The sequence below is a fragment of the Ictidomys tridecemlineatus genome, chromosome 10, assembly GCF_052094955.1.
Source record: "Ictidomys tridecemlineatus isolate mIctTri1 chromosome 10, mIctTri1.hap1, whole genome shotgun sequence".
NCBI classification, from domain to species: domain Eukaryota; kingdom Metazoa; phylum Chordata; class Mammalia; order Rodentia; family Sciuridae; genus Ictidomys; species Ictidomys tridecemlineatus.
In genome coordinates, this window is record NC_135486.1 from 102,421,826 (window position 1) to 102,439,606 (window position 17,781).

A 17,781-nucleotide genomic window follows, 5' to 3' on the forward strand; every position below is an offset into this window, starting at 1 on the left:
GAACTTATGGACTTTAATATACAAAATAAGTAGAATAATGAGGAAGGGGTGTGTTTTATATCAATCCTGAGAGAGGCAGGCAGTCCTGAGCAAGTCCTGTGATTCAGATAACAAGACCCGTGGACATCTTAGGTCAATTCTAGCCAATATCCATCACCTACATGAGGAAAGAAGTCTAGTTACACCCAATGGCTCACACTTCCCTTCTCTTTAGTTTTGTTGATTCTGCTGTTTTTATATTTTTTGAAAAAGGAGTGAGTTTAAAAAAGGAAAGAATGAGTGAGACAAATTCTTTTATAAGTTTCAGTAAAGTATTCTTTCACTTCACAGAACTCATTCAAATTTATAATTCAAAATCTAAATTTGTGGGTTTTTTCTTCTTTGTTGTTTAGTGTTTCATTCCCCCAACAAAGGTTAAAATTCATGAAAGCCAAGTTTCTGGATAGTTCATGTGTAATGCTTGACACAGGTCCTGAACACAGTGGGCATACATCTCATTCAACCTGCAGTGACTATGGGGTGCGGAACATTCCTCCTTCAGTCCAAGAGGATGTGTTCCTGGACCTGATAGTCTTCACATCACTCCAAACACAAGGCCCAGAATACTTGGCCATTCCCTGTCCCCGCCACAAAGCTTAGATACTGTCGGCCTTCCAAAGTTGGCAAGATGAAAATAGTCCTTACTTAAAAGAAAGAGCATTTGAGAGCTGAGTTTAAAAAATCATCTTTCTTTTTTTTCTTTCATTCCATTCTTTATTTTTTCTTTTTGCATACTTAAGATTATGACCTGTGAGTTTTGAATGTAAAACAAAAGCCAAAACCATGTGCAATTTATTTGTCAGTGGAAGTAATAACAGGCTTCTCAAAAGAGATATTATGTGGACTGACGATGCACAAGAGAATGGACTGTCCCATGCCAAGAAAGAAGCTCCACTTTTAAAATGATAAGAATGTTTTTTCTCATACCTCTATGATTACTTTATTTGACATCCTACAATTTCCTGTTCATGTGTGTCCCTCTCAAATCAGCATGGTATCTGGGGCTGAGTCTCTATATAACCAAATACGTGAGCAGATCTTTATACTTAACCTATGGAACAAATGTAGGTGTCCTTCAAAAGATGAATATATAAAGAAAATGTGATACACACACACACACACACACTGAAATATGACTCAGCCTTAAAGAAGAATAAAATGGCATTTACTGGTAAATGGATGGAGCTGGAGAATATTATGTTAAGCAAAATAAGTCAATCCCCCAAACCAAATTTCAAATGTTTTCTCTGATATCTTGATGCTAATTCACAACAAAGCGGGGTGTAAACATGATTAAGTAGAAGTATGTGAAGGGAATGAAGGGGGTTTATGAGTAGGAAGTATAGTAGAATGAATCTCTTGGTTGTACATGATGTAGATTTACCTGGATTGTGTAATCATATATGCACATAAAGTAATACTGTATGATTCATTCTATTATCTTTCCCTTTTTATATTTTATTTTGAGAGAGGGTCTATCTAAGTGTCATAGGGCCTCAATGAATTTCTGAGACTGGTTTTAAACTTGCAATCCTCCTTCCTCAGCTTCCAGAGTCTTGGAGATCACAACAAGGAATAAGTTGTCCTACTGCACAAGATAAATTAGGAAAGACTATACCAAAATAGGTGCTGTGGGAGCTGGGTTTTGAAGGGTAAGCTGAAGTCTTTTGTGAGGCACAAAAACATTCTAGGTGCAGGAGCCTGTGTAGCCAAAGATTTATGGATGTAGCTTGTTTTGATGAAGGTCTCATGTATTGTCATGTCAGAAGCTATGGTGCCATGAACAGTTAAGGAGATTAAATGCTAGTGGCTTTGCTTGAGTTCAAATATCAAATATTAAATAACATTGACATTATTGATTACACAGTGATATATTGATTTTTCCACCAAATATGAACTAAGCATACTACAGAAGTTTCAGACCAGATACAAAATCTAGGTCTGGCCACTTACCCCCAAAATCAAACCCAAAGGGTAAATGTAAAAAGCAAGTAAAGAAATTTAATCTGTGTATCCACCCCAGGAAGACATATTTTTAGGCATGTCTTCAAGGTGCGGAGTTGACCTGAAGGCTTTTATACAAGAATTAGAGCAGTGGGGAAGAAGTATGCATTTTTAAGCAATCTTGCCCAAACTGTAGTCTCATGGATCACTATCTCAGTTCTAGCACTGTGAGGTAGCTCCTGAGAAGTCCTAATCACTTGAAAGGGGTTAAATTTTTACTTACTGCTCAGGATGTTCATCTACCAGATCTTGGATACTAGAAAGGCAATGTAGATGTCATGATATGATTCCTTTTGTTGCGAGAACACTCTCTTCATAGTGATCTGTCTACAAGGCTCAGCCATTCCTGGAAGGAATTGAAAAATGAATGAGAAATTCTAGGCACCACTCTGGGGCTCTGAAGAAAAGCTACTGTAAAAGCTGAGAATCAGGGCTGGGGCTATAGTTCAGTTGGTAGAGTGCTTGTCTTGCATGCACAAGGCCGTGGGTTCCATCCTCAGCACCAAACAAACAAAACAAAACAAAACAAAACCCCCAAAGCTGACAATAAAATGTCCCTTCAAACTTGCCTCAATCTCCAAGGTGGTATCAGATTAGGCATATTTGGGACTAAACATTCTTATTTTGCTAGTTTTTAGATAAACATTCCTTAAATGATTAACATGTCTTGTGCAAAGCTGTGTAGTCACAAATATTAGGTTAGTAAAGGATACCTAATGAAGGCAGAATACCAAGATTCATTCTTCTTTTAGTTACCCACTGGACAGCTGATGGCCTCAAAGTTAGTGAAATTACCAAAGGAAGTTTGTTTAAGTCAATAGTTTAAAAGATCAAAGGAGGAGAGTGCATGATTCCTTGTCAACTGCAAAGAGGACACCTGACCCCTCCAATTCCAGGAGATGCATAGGTGGCCTTTCCATTGGCTGCATGCCTGGCCCCACCTCCTTTCCTAGCACATAAATTGGCCTCACTGAATTACAGCTTGACACATTTTGGCAAAAAAGCCCACATAGCAGAAAAAAACAATTCAGAAGACAGAACTGCTGAAGAAAAGTGGTGATGGACCTGATCCCCAATTCTTCCATAGAGACCTGGGTCCTCCTGGCTATCTTCCTGGTGCTCCTATATCTGTGAGTAGTTGTCCAGTTTCCTCTCCTCTGTAACCCTGGAGGTGGGGACCTAATCATGTTCCTCTTTCCCTTGTCTATTTGAAAGATCAAAAGAGATCATGGAATTGAAATTTCTATAAACACTTAAAAAGTTCCTATTGAGCATGCCTGGCCCCATGTCCTTTCCTAGCACATAAATTGGCCTCACTGAATTACAAATTGACACATTTTTGGCAAAAAAGCCCACATAGTAGAAAAAAAAATTCAGAAGACAGAACTGCTGAAGAAAAATGGTGAGTTCCTGTGGATAGGGCAATTGGTGTTGAGATTTGTTTCTGGGGGTTATCTGATTGGCTCTGTGTTTTCACCTAGAGGAATAAATCAGAATTCAGCATATACAGATAATTAATAACTATTATCACATGCAGTGGGAACCTCACTCCCTTTCAAACTTAGGGAATTCTGGGGAAAACCAGTTTACTTGGGTTTTGTCTCTTTATCTTCTTAGATTTCTGCCTATTGCAGAAGACATGCAAGAGGACTATCCCCTGTGCATGTGGTGACTCCTGCCCCCTCTTGCCCCCAGCACCCTCTATATAACACACCAATTTCCCCTCAGACTCCCTGGAAGGTTGACTGCACAATTCCCTCTTTTTCTCCTGGCACTTCCCTCCCTTGTAAAACTCAATTATTTCACCCTGAAATTCACAGAACGTTTCCTTCTAAATGATAAGTATCTAGAGCAGAGAGTACCTGACAGAAATTTTAAGAAGTTTTATTGTTTCCTTTTGTATTATTTTTCCTCTCTCTGAGATATTAGCATCAATAAAGAGACTTATTTCCCCTCAATATGAAATAGTCTAGCAGCCTGAACAACATCACAAAGCCAATTTGGCTTTACTTTTTTTCCTTTACACTCCAACATGAACGCATGAATGAATATCATCATCTAGTAGGGAAATTGCTTTTACTAATGGGATCCTGACATCATGAAACAGAGGGAAAGAGGTTATTTTGATTGTAGGTAGGAGAGACTCCACACAGGTCACATCTGACATTTGTCTCAATTTCACTCTTAAAAATAAGGAATCAAAATAGCATGAAAAATGAAAATATAGATCTGGCTTTTATTCTCTGAAAAAAAAAAGGTACTAATTCAGAGGTGTTGTGGCAACATAATTCTCTCTCTGTAGTCTTTTCTAGTGAATCAATGTAGTTTAATTTTACTGTATGTAATGACAGGATTTGTAGAGTATGTGAAAACTCTACTGCCTTAAACATTCTCCTCCAAAGAAGCAGCAAGTTCTTATTCAACTGTCTGGAACACATTATGGGTTCTTATTTTATGTTGCATATTGTCTGCTCTGTCACCAGGACTGTAACTGAAATTTGGTAGGTCACCTTCCATGTAGCTAAAAGGAATTGCTGGGCATGTTGAGCTATTTAAACATGCCAGACTTTTCTCTTCTGTGCTACTATGGGGCAATCTTTGCAAGACTGGCTGTTTCGTGATTGAAGTAGCTGCCAGGAATCTCTTGTTCACCATTTTTCCTTTACCTAGTCTTTCATCTATTATCAATGCTGATAGGGGTGAAGATTTTAGGATCCATAACCCTCAGGCATGGGGCTGAGAACATGACACATCTGTGTTGCAGGTTGGCCAGCCCAAGGAAGCATCAGCCTTTGTGGGTTTTCATACAAGGAGAGTTGATGCATACAGGCAATAAACAAAACTATTTCGTGATTGACTTCCTTGGTAAACATGAACATGCCTGACTCTGTGATGCCATCTGAGCATCACCAGTTGGAGGATCAGAGTCAATGAGAGGAGGAATGGCCTGGAGATGATTCCTCAGTCATTTATTCCTCATAGAAGCACTAAGAGTATAAGGGAACTCAGCCTTCCTTCTTGCTCAAGTCACTTAGATTGTCTGACAATGGACTTGGGTGACACTCAACATGGCTCACATTGGTATGAAGTCAATGGAAGTCCCAGTTTTCTTAAATGTCACATTTGTCATTCAACAGAAATAAGAATACTATGACTGCTTCCAAATATCTATGTGAAGTTAAATTTAAGGAAGGGCTGAATGCTGAACCAGAGACATGGCATAGAAAAAAGGAAAAGTATGAAAGGTTTATGTCCAATTTGCAAGAAACAATGTTACCATAGGTTCTCAGTGGACACTCTGTGCTTGAATGGATTTGGTTACCCAAAATCTCATAATAAAAGTCATGTCAAAGCATTGGCCCTTTTGTACTAGGAATCTCTACTTTAAGGAAAGGTTAACATACCAAATACACATAGCAACTGCGATGCCCTGACAGAATGACAGCCTGAACTTCTCAGGTGCATTCAAGGCTGGTAATTTTTATTAAGAACAAACCCAATTATTGGGTCAATGAAGACTCAAGTTCTTTTACCTAATCATTGTGCCTCTTGTGGCAGGAAGTTATCTCCAAATGGTGTTGGAAAACAGAATGTGCCGTTGGAGTTTTTGTTGTTATGTATCACCTACATGTTACCTATCTCACTGCCTGGTCCAGTTTCTGAATCAGAGACTGGTCAGGCCCTTATCTATAGATGACAATCAGGGTGACCTGGCTTTCTATTTCACTTTATAGATATGGAACCTATTCTCATGGGCTATTTAAGAAGCTGGGAATACCTGGGCCAACACCTCTGCCTTTATTTGGAACTCTTCTGTATTACTGCAAGGTGAGTGTGCTTGAGCTCCCTCTATTTTTTCTCCTGAGTACAAATGCCAGTTTAGTGCCATCAGTAAAAATGTTCATCTTCAGGAGAAATTTAGTAGTTTTTGTCCTTTGAGAAACAATGTCCAGGCCCCTCCTGGAGTATGGCCAGGTTTTCCCTGGAGCTCTGATGTCAACTCTTCAAGAGCCTCAGTGGAACAGCTCGCATCTCTGGTACATCTGCATTTGATCTTCATGATGTTGTTCAGACTTTGAATTCATCATAAAAAAGATGTTTAACTTCCTGGGTGCACATTTCCAGGATGATTATATTGTGCTTATTATTTGAGCAAAAAGTCTGTGAAAGAGGGCATGGTAAACACCTTCAAACATTCCTATTCTTTGCAAGGTCTCATGAGTCCCTTTGTAAATAAAAAATGAAACTACAATTTCTGAAGTACCCCAAACATTCATAAGTTGACAATTTGCACATACTTAATTTTTGAATGTGTAAATACCCTGTGGTTATTTCCATGGCTTCACCCAAGTTTTACTTCCTGTGACATATTTGGAGGATTTAACAGATGAAACGACAGCATTCTGCATTTCCTCTTATCGTTCAAAGATAGCACCCTAGCAGTGAGTCTTAGCAACGAATAAGTATGAATGAGATAAGGTAGCCCTTGTATATGGATTTCTTTTTATTTATTTATTTATTTATTTTTTTATTTTTATTTTATTTTATTGGTTGTTCACAACATTACAAAGCTCTTGACATATCATATTTCATACATTAGATTGAAGTGGGTTATGAACTCCCAATTTTACCCCAAATGCAGATTGCAGAATCACGTCAGTTACACATCCACAATTTTACATAATGCCCAATTAGTAATTGTTGTATTCTGCTACCTTTCCTATCTCCTACTATCCCCCATCCCCTCCCCTCCCATCTTCTCTCTCTATCCTATCTACTGTAATTCATTACTCTCCTTGTTTATTTTCCCATTCCCCTCACAACCTCTTATATGTAATTTTGTATAGCAATGAGGGTCTCCCTTCATTTCCATGCAATTTCCCTTTTCCCTCCCCTTCCCTCCCATCTCATGTCTCTGTTTAATGTTAGTCTTTTCTTCCTGCTCTTCCTCCCTGCTCTGTTCATAGTTGCTCTCATTATATCAAAGAAGACATTTGGTATTTGTTTTTTAGGGATTTACTAGCTTCACTAAGCATAATCTGCTCTAGTGCCATCCATTTCCCTGCAAATTCTATGATTTTGTCATTTTTTATTGCTGCATAGTACTCCATTGTGTATAGATGCCACATTTTTTTTTTATCCATTCATCTATTGAAGGGCATCTGGGTTGGTTCCACAGTCTAGCTATTGTGAATTGTGCTGCTATGAACATTGATATGGCAGCATCCCTGTAGCATGCTCTTTTAAGGTCTTCAGGGAATAGTCCGAGAAGGGCAATAGCTGGGTCAAACGGTGGTTCCATTCCCAGCTTTCCCAGGAATCTCCAAACTGCTTTCCAAATTGGCCACACCAATTTGCAGTCCCACCAGCAATGTACAAGAGTACCCTTTTCTCCACATCCTTGCCAGCACTTGTTGTTGTTTGACTTCATAGTGGCTGCCAATCTTACTGGAGTGAGATGGTATCTTAGGGTGGTTTTGATTTGCATTTCTCTGACTGCTAGAGATGGTGAGCATTTTTTTGCCAAGGTCTATGCTTGGCACCAGAATCACGAGCCACCACACACCTTCGTAGGTTCAAACAGCAATTCTTTATTCCTGCTCTCACACCGCCTCCACATAGGTCCAGGGGCAATCGCGTTCTGCCGTCTCCCGCACAATTCACCTACTCCATGAGGGTATCTCCAAATCCCATTTTAATCTCACGAGAACTCAACGGGAACAAGCAGCAGGAACACCCTAATTCCAGCAATAATCTTCAACCTCTAACTTCCCTAAAACCCATTATCTTAAACTGGCAACGCCTTAAACTCAAGGAGCCGGTTACTTCCTCAAACCTGATCAGCTCTAAACCTGGATCCGCCTCGGTCCTACAGCAAGGTCACCTTATTAAAGCATGCATGCAATGTCCCATCGAATGTCCTCTAAGCAGCATGGGGTACGCTTGGCAAGGAAATTTCGATGCGTCATTCCTACTTGGTAATGGCCCTCAGCATCTCCCCCCTTCTGATTAATTAAACAACAAGCAATGTGGCTTAGGACCGTGCCTGGTAGGTTGTCCAATTCAACATATGGTTCTTACCCGTCATGGGAGAACTGACCTTTACACGTCAGTTTCCTGTCTTAGGTTGAATCCACTGCAACCAGATCAACCCGTCACTGACTTCCGGTCCAGCATTCAGCCATGCTTGTGGATAGGCCTAAGCACCAGTGGGGGGGTGAGGTTCTTGCCTCACCTCTGTTGGCCCCCAAATTTAGCCTTGGTGCCAGTGGGGGGGTGAGGTTCTTGCCTCACCTCTGTTGGCCCCCAAATTTTAGACCATCACTAGTAGAAGGGAGGAAGATACAGAAATGCCATGACACCAAGCCAATTGACGGCTCCTTTGGAAAAATTGCGTCACTGGTGACACCATCAGCAAAGATGCCAGCATTACCACAATTAACATGGGGTGCGCTGGCAAGGAAATTGCATCACTGGTGACACCATCAGCAATTTTTATATGCCAGCAGTACCACAATTCGCTGCACCAGACGATAGTTCACAATGCATGCAACTGATATATAGTCCAGGCAAGTTCTGCAGGCAGTTCAAAGTGGAAGAGTCTATCAATATGTCCATTTCCTCCCAAAGTAAATCAAATCCTTGATTGAGCATTACTTGTTGAGTTATATTCATTGATGCATCAGTTTATACAGTTTACTGTGGTAGCTATCATAGAAGCTGTAGTTTGGTTTTCTTAGTCTTCACCGGCACTGGGATGGAGATGGGAATTCTGGCAATGATGTTAAAGAGACATTATCCTGAACAGAATTATTAAATATAATGAAAAGGAAAAGTGAAAGTAAACAAACAGATCTGTTAACCACCTTTAAAAACAATCCTTAACAGCTGTTTACCTAATTTAAATTAATAAGCAAACAGATCTGTTAACCACCTTTGAAAACAATCATTAACAGCTGTTTACCTAATTTAGATTAAACCACTTAAATCACGTGAATAAAAAAAAAATTCGGATCCATTTTTTCATGAGTGCTCCTCATATAAAAATATGGACATACACACATACTGACATGCAACACAAAACAGGGCACACATAACATACAACATATAAGACAATAATAACGGCCTTGTAGCTTTACCTAGGTAAAATCTCCATTGCAATGTTTAAAAACTCCACAGTTAAAAAATAAAACTGATCAGAAAAACATTAACCTAGGTTTGTATGAGCTCAAAAAATAAAATAGAACTTTATGATGTGGGAAAAATGCAATAATAAAATAGATATTGAAAAAAAAAAAGCACCGTGGTTAATCACTGTCGCAGATGTAAGAATAGCCAAGCTGGGGCTCTGGATATCAGCTGTTATGGATTTCAGTCAAATCATCTTCTTTTTCTGTAGAAATTATTTTGGTTAACCTCTCTGGAATCCAAATCGGCTGCTGTTCTCCCTGTGGGAACACACAAACGGAACCCCGACTCCAGACAATAACTGGGTCGGGACCTTTCCATTGTCCTGTTAGAATATCTTTCCAAAGTACCTTAGGCTTATGTACATTTTTCGGATACATATGTCTTTCCGCAGCACTAAGTCCTGATGAATCCAAATTTAGAAAGTTTAGAGTAAAAAGAGTTATTTTAAGTTTATCTTTGGGGGATATATACCCCTTTCCAATTCCCTCTTTTTGCTTTAATAGGTACGTTTTAATAGTTTGATGAGCTCTTTCAACTATGCCTTGTCCCTGTGGATTGTATGGGATTCCTGTTATATGAGTAATACCAAATGATGAGCAAAATTGTTTAAAAGATTTAGAAGTGTAACCAGGACCATTATCAGTTTTTAACTGTTTAGGAACACCCACAGTGGCAAAATTTTGTAAGCAATGAGCTATAACATCTTTAGTTTTTTCTCCGGCATGAAGGGAGCCCATCAAAAATCCAGAAGAAGTATCAACTGTAACATGTAAATATTTTAATTTTCCAAATTCTGGCAAGTGTGTGACGTCCATCTGCCAAATATGGTTAGGTATCAGTCCTCTAGGATTGACTTCAAGATTAACTTGTGGTAAAAAGGTCACACAATTTTGACATTGTTTTATTATATGCCTGGCTTGTTCCTTAGTTATTTTAAAACGCTTTTGTAAAGTATTAGCATTAACATGAAACCTTTTATGAAAATTTGTAGCTTCTTCTACAGTAGAAAAAATATGTATATCATGTGTAGTTTTATCTGCTAAATCATTGCCCAAACTAAGGGCTCCAGGCAATCCTGTATGTGCCCTGATATGTCCTATAAAGAATGGATCTTTTCTATCCCAGATTAGACTTTGTATAGTGGAAAACAAAGAGAAAACAGTAGAGGAAGGGGAAATCCTACCAGCATCTTCAAGGGATATTATAGCATTAACTACATACTGACTATCAGAAAATAAATTAAATACAGAATCTTTGAACATCACAAAAGCTTGTAGAACTGCATTAAGCTCTACCTTTTGAGCTGATTGTTTGGGAACTAAAAATGTAAAAGTTTGATCAGGGGTAACTACTGCAGCTGTACCATTATTAGACCCATCAGTGAATATATTTGGAGCATTCACGATAGGTGTTTTTCTTGTCATTTTAGGAAAAACTACAGGATGCTTAGACCAAAAAGACAACAAAGGATTAGATGGTAAATGATTATCAAATGAAACATTTGATTTACACATGATTATTGCCCAAGTATTTAATTCATTAGCTAACTCATCAATTTGCTCCATAGTATATGGAGTAATAATTTTATTGGGAGAAATTCCAAACACTGCCTTTGCTGCTCTTATACCTTTGAGTATTAATTGTCCTACAGCCTCAGGATACCTAGTAAGAATAGTGTTAGGAGAATAAGATAAATGTATCCACAATAATGGACCTTCCTGCCAAAATACTCCTGTAGGAATATTTCTTGTTGGTAGTACAATAAATAATAAAGGCAAACTTATATCAATTCTGTCTAAATGCATATTTTCCATATATGTCTCAATAATTTTTAATGCCTTTCTAGCTTTAGGAGTTAACATTCGGGGTGAATTCGGATCTGATGGACCTTTTAGAATATCAAATAAAGGTCCCAACTCTCCTGTTGGTATGCCTAGATAAGGCCTTATCCAATTTATATCTCCCAACAACTTTTGAAAGTCATTAAGTGATTTGAGTTGATCTACTCGTATTTGAATTTTAGGTGGACGGACCATGGTTGAGGATAATAGAACTCCTAAATAATTAATTGGAAAATTTAATTGTACTTTGTCTATTCCTATCTCTAGATTATAATTTTTTAACAAGTTTGTAAGTGTGGCATAACATTCCAGCAATGTGTTTTTATCTTTATGTGCCAATAATACATCATCCATATAGTGAAATATTTTTAGTTCAGGATTTTGATTTCTAAGTGGCTGGATTGCTTTATTAACATATATTTGACACATAGTTGGACTGTTAGCCATTCCTTGAGGGAGTAATTTCCATTCATATCTCTCATCAGGACCTTCATGATTTAATGCAGGGATAGTAAATGCAAAACGTGGACTATCCTCGGGATGAATTGGAATTGAAAAAAAGCAATCTTTAATGTCTATAGCTAAAACATGCCACGTTTTTGGTAAAGCAGACAATTGAGGAATCCCTGATTGAGCAGGTCCCATAATAACCATCTCATTATTAATTGCTCTTAAATCTTGCAATAATCTCCATTTACCCGATTTCTTTTTGATGACAAAAATGGGAGTATTATGGGGAGATACGGAAGGTTGTAAATGTCCTTCCGCTAATTGTTGTTTGACCAGATCATGGGCTACTTGTATCTTTTCTTTAGTCAGGGGCCACTGAGGAACCCACACTGGTCTTTCTGATTTCCAAATAATTTTGATTGTCTCAGTGGCCCTTTCTGAAAATCCAACCCATGTCTGTCTGTTCCTTGATCTATTTGAATTGGCGCTGCTATACCTTGTTCTTGTTTTCCTAATCTTTTTTCTTTCCTGATACCTTGTCTAGCCCTAGTAGTGGGCGCATTAGGATTGATGTTATTTGTTAACATCAAACCTAGTTGATCTAGGACATCTCATCCCCATAAATTAATAGGAAGGTGATCCAAAATATATGGCTGTATAGTTCCTTCACATCCTTCAGGATCCTTCCAATCTAATACCATAGCACTTCTATGGGGATTAGTCGCCACTCCTAGGCCTCTAAGCGTTTGAGTGGCTTGTTGTAATGGCCAATGTTTTGGCCATTCTTGAAGAGATATGATGCTAAGGTCAGCACCTGTGTCCAGCAGTCCATTAAATTCGTGACCCTGAATATTTAGTTTTAGCATGGGCGAGAATCTAAATTTAAAGACAACATAGCCCAATCTACACCTGTGGAGCCTAATCCCTTGGAACCTCTTTCTACATTACGACTGGGGAACTTATTATGTAGGCTGGGTATTATTAACAACTGTGCTATTCTATCTCCAGGTGAAATTACTGATATACCTCCTGGAGAACTAGCTATAATTTTTATTTCACCTACATAATCGGGATCAATTACCCCAGGACTTATCATAAGTCCTTTTAATGTAGATGAACTACGTCCCAATAATAAGCCTACTGTTCCTTGGGGAAGAGGTCCTTTTACTCCTGTAGGAATGATTTGAACTCCCATCTCTGGAGTTAATACTGCTCTGGCAGAGGCACAGATGTCCAACCCTGCGCTCCCTCGGGTTTGTCTGATGAGGGATTTAATGGACAATGTGTCCTGGGCACCACCCTGATGGTGTTGCTGGGATCCTCCAATGCCCTGTATATTTGTGGTTGTGGGCCCCGGAGCATTGGGCCCCCCAGTCCGTTTTTTGGCAATGAAGCCTGATGCCTTTCCCCACGATATCGTGGGTAAATACCTGATCCTTGTCCGTTTTTTGATAAGGGAGTACCTTCTATGGTGGTTTGAGAACGGCATTCATTAGCCCAATGTCTCCCTCTACGGCATCGTGGGCAAATACCGGGTATTCTATTCCTTTGATTTCTAGTTTTGTTAAACCCTCCTCTTATGGGACAACTCCTTTTAAAATGTCCTGTTTGTTCACAATTATAGCATGTTTCTGGCCTGGCATCTAAAGCCTGTTGTACTGCAGCCGCCAAGACTTGCCCTTGTTCATTAACATCTCTACATAATTTAATATATGTGTTTAAATCTTCATGTCTCCAATGTCTAATAACCTCTCTGCAACAATTATTTGCTTGGTCATAAGCCAGTTGTTTTATTAATGGCATTGCTTGTTCTGTGTCACCAAAAATTTTGGCAGCAGTTTGAATAAGCCTATCTACAAAGTCAGCGTAAGGTTCATTAGGTCTCTGTATTACCTTAGATAGCTGACCTTGTAAATCTCCATGTCCTTGTAAAGTCTTCCATGCCCTAACTGCATCTGCAGCAATCTGTGCATATACAGCAGGATCATATTCCATTTGTTGCCACTGACCCTCATAAGGTCCCTTTCCTAACAACATATCCAGATTTCTTTGAGGGTAACTGGCTGCTGCATTTCGCCTAGCTGTCTCCATGCAAAATTCCTCATTGGCAACCTTTCATAACAAATATTGTCCTCCATTTAGCACAGATTTACACATGCTAGCCCAATCTGCTGGCGTCATGTCCAAGTTAGTAATGGACTCCACCATGCTTACCGTGAAGGGGGCTTGAGGACCATAGGTTGTTACAGCCTCCTTTAACTGCTTCACTGTTTTAAATTCTAAAGCACGGTGAATTCGCTGCCCTCCTACCTGTTCAAATACAGGGCATGCTAATCTTTGAGGTCCTGTCTCAGGATCCCATCTATCAACTACGGGGTTTGAGGGCCACTCAGCTGTCTCCATCGGTGGGGCTGTTGGTTGAATTACGCCCTCTGGTAATAAAACGGAGTTAGTAACAGCCTCTTGTTGTGGCCTTTTTCCTAATAACCCCTTTTCCTTTAAATTTTCTTCCTTTCTCTGACTAGCTCGAGAGACCTTCTCTTTTGCTTGATCTAAAATGTCTTCCTCCATGGTCTGAATCTCTAACAATTTACTTAACACTTTTTCGGCTTCTTTTTTAATAATTTCTAATCTTCTATAAAGATAACGTAACCCAATAAGATAACACAAAACAAAACCACAACTGAATGAAACAAAAACTGAATAAAAATTCACTGTATCAATTTTCTCTTTCTCGGGGCTAACAAACTTCAAACCTTGAGCCAACCATTTTTCCCAGTTTGCCTGAGAAATTTCTAGGGATAGGCAACTTGAAACAAAAATGAAATAAATCAAAACAAGAACACATTGTTTTTTGAAATGGTCACCCATTTTGCTCTCCTTCGGGAGTGAGCAAATTCACTTACCCCCAAGCTTCAGACATCCCACGTACGGGCCACCAAAACGCCAAGGTCTCGGCTTGGCACCAGAATCACGAGCCACCACACACCTTCGTAGGTTCAAACAGCAATTCTTTATTCCCGCTCTCACACCGCCTCCACACAGGTCCAGGGGCAATCACGTTCTGCCGTCTCCCGCACAATTCACCTACTCCACGTGGCTATCTCCAAATCCCATTTTAATCTCACGAGAACTCAATGGGAACAAGCAGCAGGAACACCCTAATTCCAGCAATAATCTTCAACCTCTAACTTCCCTAAAACCCATTATCTTAAACTGGCAACGCCTTAAACTCAAGGAGCCGGTTACTTCCTCAAACCTGATCAGCTCTAAACCCGGATCCGCCTCGGTCCTAGAGCAAGGTCACTTTTTTAAGCATGCATGCAATGTCCCATCGAATGTCCTCTAAGCAGCATGGGGTACGCTTGGCAAGGAAATTTCAATGCGTCATTCCTACTTGGTAATGGCCCTCAGCATTTTTTCATGTACTTGTTGATTGATTGTATGTCCTCCTCTGAGAAGTGTCTGTTCAGTTCCTTGGCCCATTTGTTGATTGGGTTATTTGTTATCTTATTGTCTAATTTTTTGAGTTCTTTGTATACTCTGGATATTAGGGCTCTATCTGAAGTGTGAGGAGTAAAAATTTTTCCTAGAATGTAGGCTCCCTATTTACCTCTCTTATTGTTTCTCTTGCTGAGAAAAAACTTTTTAGTTTAAGTAAGTCCCATTTATTGATCCTTGTTATTAACTCTTGTGCTATGGGTGTCCTATTAAGGAATTTTATTGCTTGCTTTTTCAAGCTGCTCATGTTACTTCTTGTTCTGTTTGACTGCTGAGTTACTGTTTACTCCTATAAATTTATTTGATGCTTGGGAGGAAAGGTATTAGAAGGGAAGGGAAGAAGTCACTAAAGAGAATGAGAGTAAGCAGGTAGAATTCAAGGAAGAGGGGATAAGATAATTGAAAAGAAATGAAAAGACAAAAGAAGAAAAAAATAGGAAATAAAAAAAGAAAAATAATTTTTTTTAAAAAAATAATAAAAAAATTAAAATAAAAGTTGGAAGAAAAAAAATTTTAAAAAAATTGTAAAAAAATTAAAAAAACAAGAAAGAAAAATGAAAATGAAAGAAAACCCCAAATCAATATTTAAAAAAAAAAAACTAATAAATGCAGTCTTAGAGTTTGATTAACTTCTCTTCCAGTAGGTGGAGCTGTGCCCACCAGGCCAAGTTTCACCTATGAATAGGTGGGAACCAATCACTGTGCAGCAGATCCTCCTCTCAGACTGGGCAAGTCTCCAATCCTGGGTGCCTAGGGCCTCCTCTTGTGTCTAGTCACTTCCCCACTTTTTCTCTAGCTCAGCCCCTCTCACGGGTGCCGCTCACCACAATACTGGGTACATGCCAGGTCTGCTGCTGCCGGGAGCCCTGTTGTCATGAATGACTGGGCACACTCTTCCAGTTTGCCATTCCCTCAGACCCTAAGTTTGTAGAGCTTGGGGCTGAGAATCCTCAGCGAATTTTACTGCCCCTCTGGTAGCCACACCCCTGGTAGCTGGTGCAAGAGACCTCAGCTGTCAGCACTGGTGGGAGCAGTAGTTCCGCGCCACGGGTCCTGCGCCACCTCTAATTCCCTTGGTCTGGCTACCGTGCTCACGGGAGAGCTGGGATTGGCCCTTAAGGTTTCCCCGATGTGTGGAAGGCTAGGGAATTACACACCTGTAGCCGCAGGTTTCAATGAAGTTATCTCCTCCGCTGCAGTCTGATGACGTCAGTTCTCTGCCATGGTGGTATCTCTTGCAAATGGCAACAGTTCGTTTCCCTTTGCTGGGTGACCAATGCAACGGTGGGTGCTTACTGTCTCTGCCAAGCCCCGTTTCAAACCTGTGGCCACTACCTATGAAGGCTCAGTAGGCATTTACCTCCGTGGGATCCGAGGGGCTGACCAGTTGTTTCAGCTGGATGGATTAGTGCTGAGTCACAGCTGTTTGTCTGCGGGAAGCAGGTGAACGGGAGCTTGAATTCAGCTGATCTGGGTTCAGTGTGTGTTCTGAGAGGCCCAGACTGCTCGTCCCAGATCCACGTCAGCTCACCATTGCCTAGTGATCCTGAGCAAACAGATTTAGGCTGTTTACGACTCCCTATGCCTGCACAGCTGAAGAGGTCAGAGACTTGGTCTCTCCGTGCCTGCCGCCATGTTGGAATCGTCCTTGTATATGGATTTCACATAATTAAGCACCAGATGTGTATTGTTTTTTTTTTTAAAGAGTGAGAGAGAGGGGGGACAGAGAGAGAGAGAGAGAGAGAGAGAGAGAGAGAGAGAGAGAGAGAGAGGGAGAAAAAATTTTAACATTTATTTATTTTTTTCTTAGTTCTTAGCAGACACAACATCTTCGTTTGTATGTGGTGCTGAGGATCCAACCCGGGCCGCACGCATGCTAAGCCAGCGCGCTACTGCTTGAGCCACATCCCCAGCCCTGTGTATTGTTTTTTAACAAAGGCAGTATCACATATGAAATGAGCAGTAATCACATGATTTAAAAAAATTTAAAATTTTTAAACTGAATGGAAGGTAACATGTTCCACAAGAAATGTGAATTTTCATCAAGCCTTTGTCATTAACCCATTTAGATATCTGACTCGAGGCCTGACTATTGACAGAAATTCATGAGCTCAAAATCAGAGGCCAGAAAAAAGGCTACACTCTGCTCAGATTATCTCTTCCAAACACTGAGGCTTATTTATCATACTCTAATTCTATAATTCTTAAAAGAATTATAGACCCCCCTGAGAATTATAGACCCCCTGACCCCCTGAGAATTCCATTCTGCTATTCCTGCTGAAAAGGCACTATTTCCTATTCACGCTTTCCAGATCAACAGTATACTAGATAGCCTGTAAGATCCACATAATTGGGGGTCTCCCTGTGCATCATGAAAACATCATCCCTGAAACATAGCAATAGGAAGATTTCTTTTTAAGTGTTAGAAGAAAAAACTTAGAGAAAGTACTTAATTTGTTGACTCCCATGGGTAGGAGTGGCATCTCTCCATCTTTTCCACGTTGAGCTGGAAAAACAGAAGGTGACTTCATTTTGACAATCCTTACTTATTCTTTCACACTCCACAACATGCATGAGAATCACTGTTATGGTCGTGGTATTCCTCAGAAGCTCCTGTGTGAGGCAATGTAGGAAAGTTCAGAAATAAAGTGATTGAATTGTGAAAGCCTTAATCTACTCTACACTATTTCCTCAGTAAGGATTAACTGGGGGCAACTATAAGCAGGTAGGGTGTTGGTGGAAGAGGTGGGTCACT

At 39.8% G+C, this 17,781-nt stretch overlaps 3 long non-coding RNA genes across 3 annotated transcripts; 2 read left to right on the plus strand and 1 right to left on the minus strand.

Moving 5' to 3' along the window:
* Positions 1-2,334: 2,334 nt before the first annotated feature.
* On the minus strand, positions 2,335-3,004 carry LOC144367408 (uncharacterized). Its single transcript, XR_013426765.1, has 2 exons — positions 2,757-3,004; positions 2,335-2,389 (listed from the first exon to the last, which is right to left on the minus strand). It is a non-coding gene; the product is annotated as an uncharacterized LOC144367408 (long non-coding RNA).
* Positions 2,852-17,698, plus strand: LOC144367407 (uncharacterized). Its single transcript, XR_013426764.1, has 3 exons — positions 2,852-3,173; positions 5,778-5,871; positions 16,837-17,698. It is a non-coding gene; the product is annotated as an uncharacterized LOC144367407 (long non-coding RNA).
* Positions 6,577-11,023, plus strand: LOC144367409 (uncharacterized). Its single transcript, XR_013426766.1, has 2 exons — positions 6,577-8,265; positions 8,325-11,023. It is a non-coding gene; the product is annotated as an uncharacterized LOC144367409 (long non-coding RNA).
* Positions 17,699-17,781: the final 83 nt, after the last annotated feature.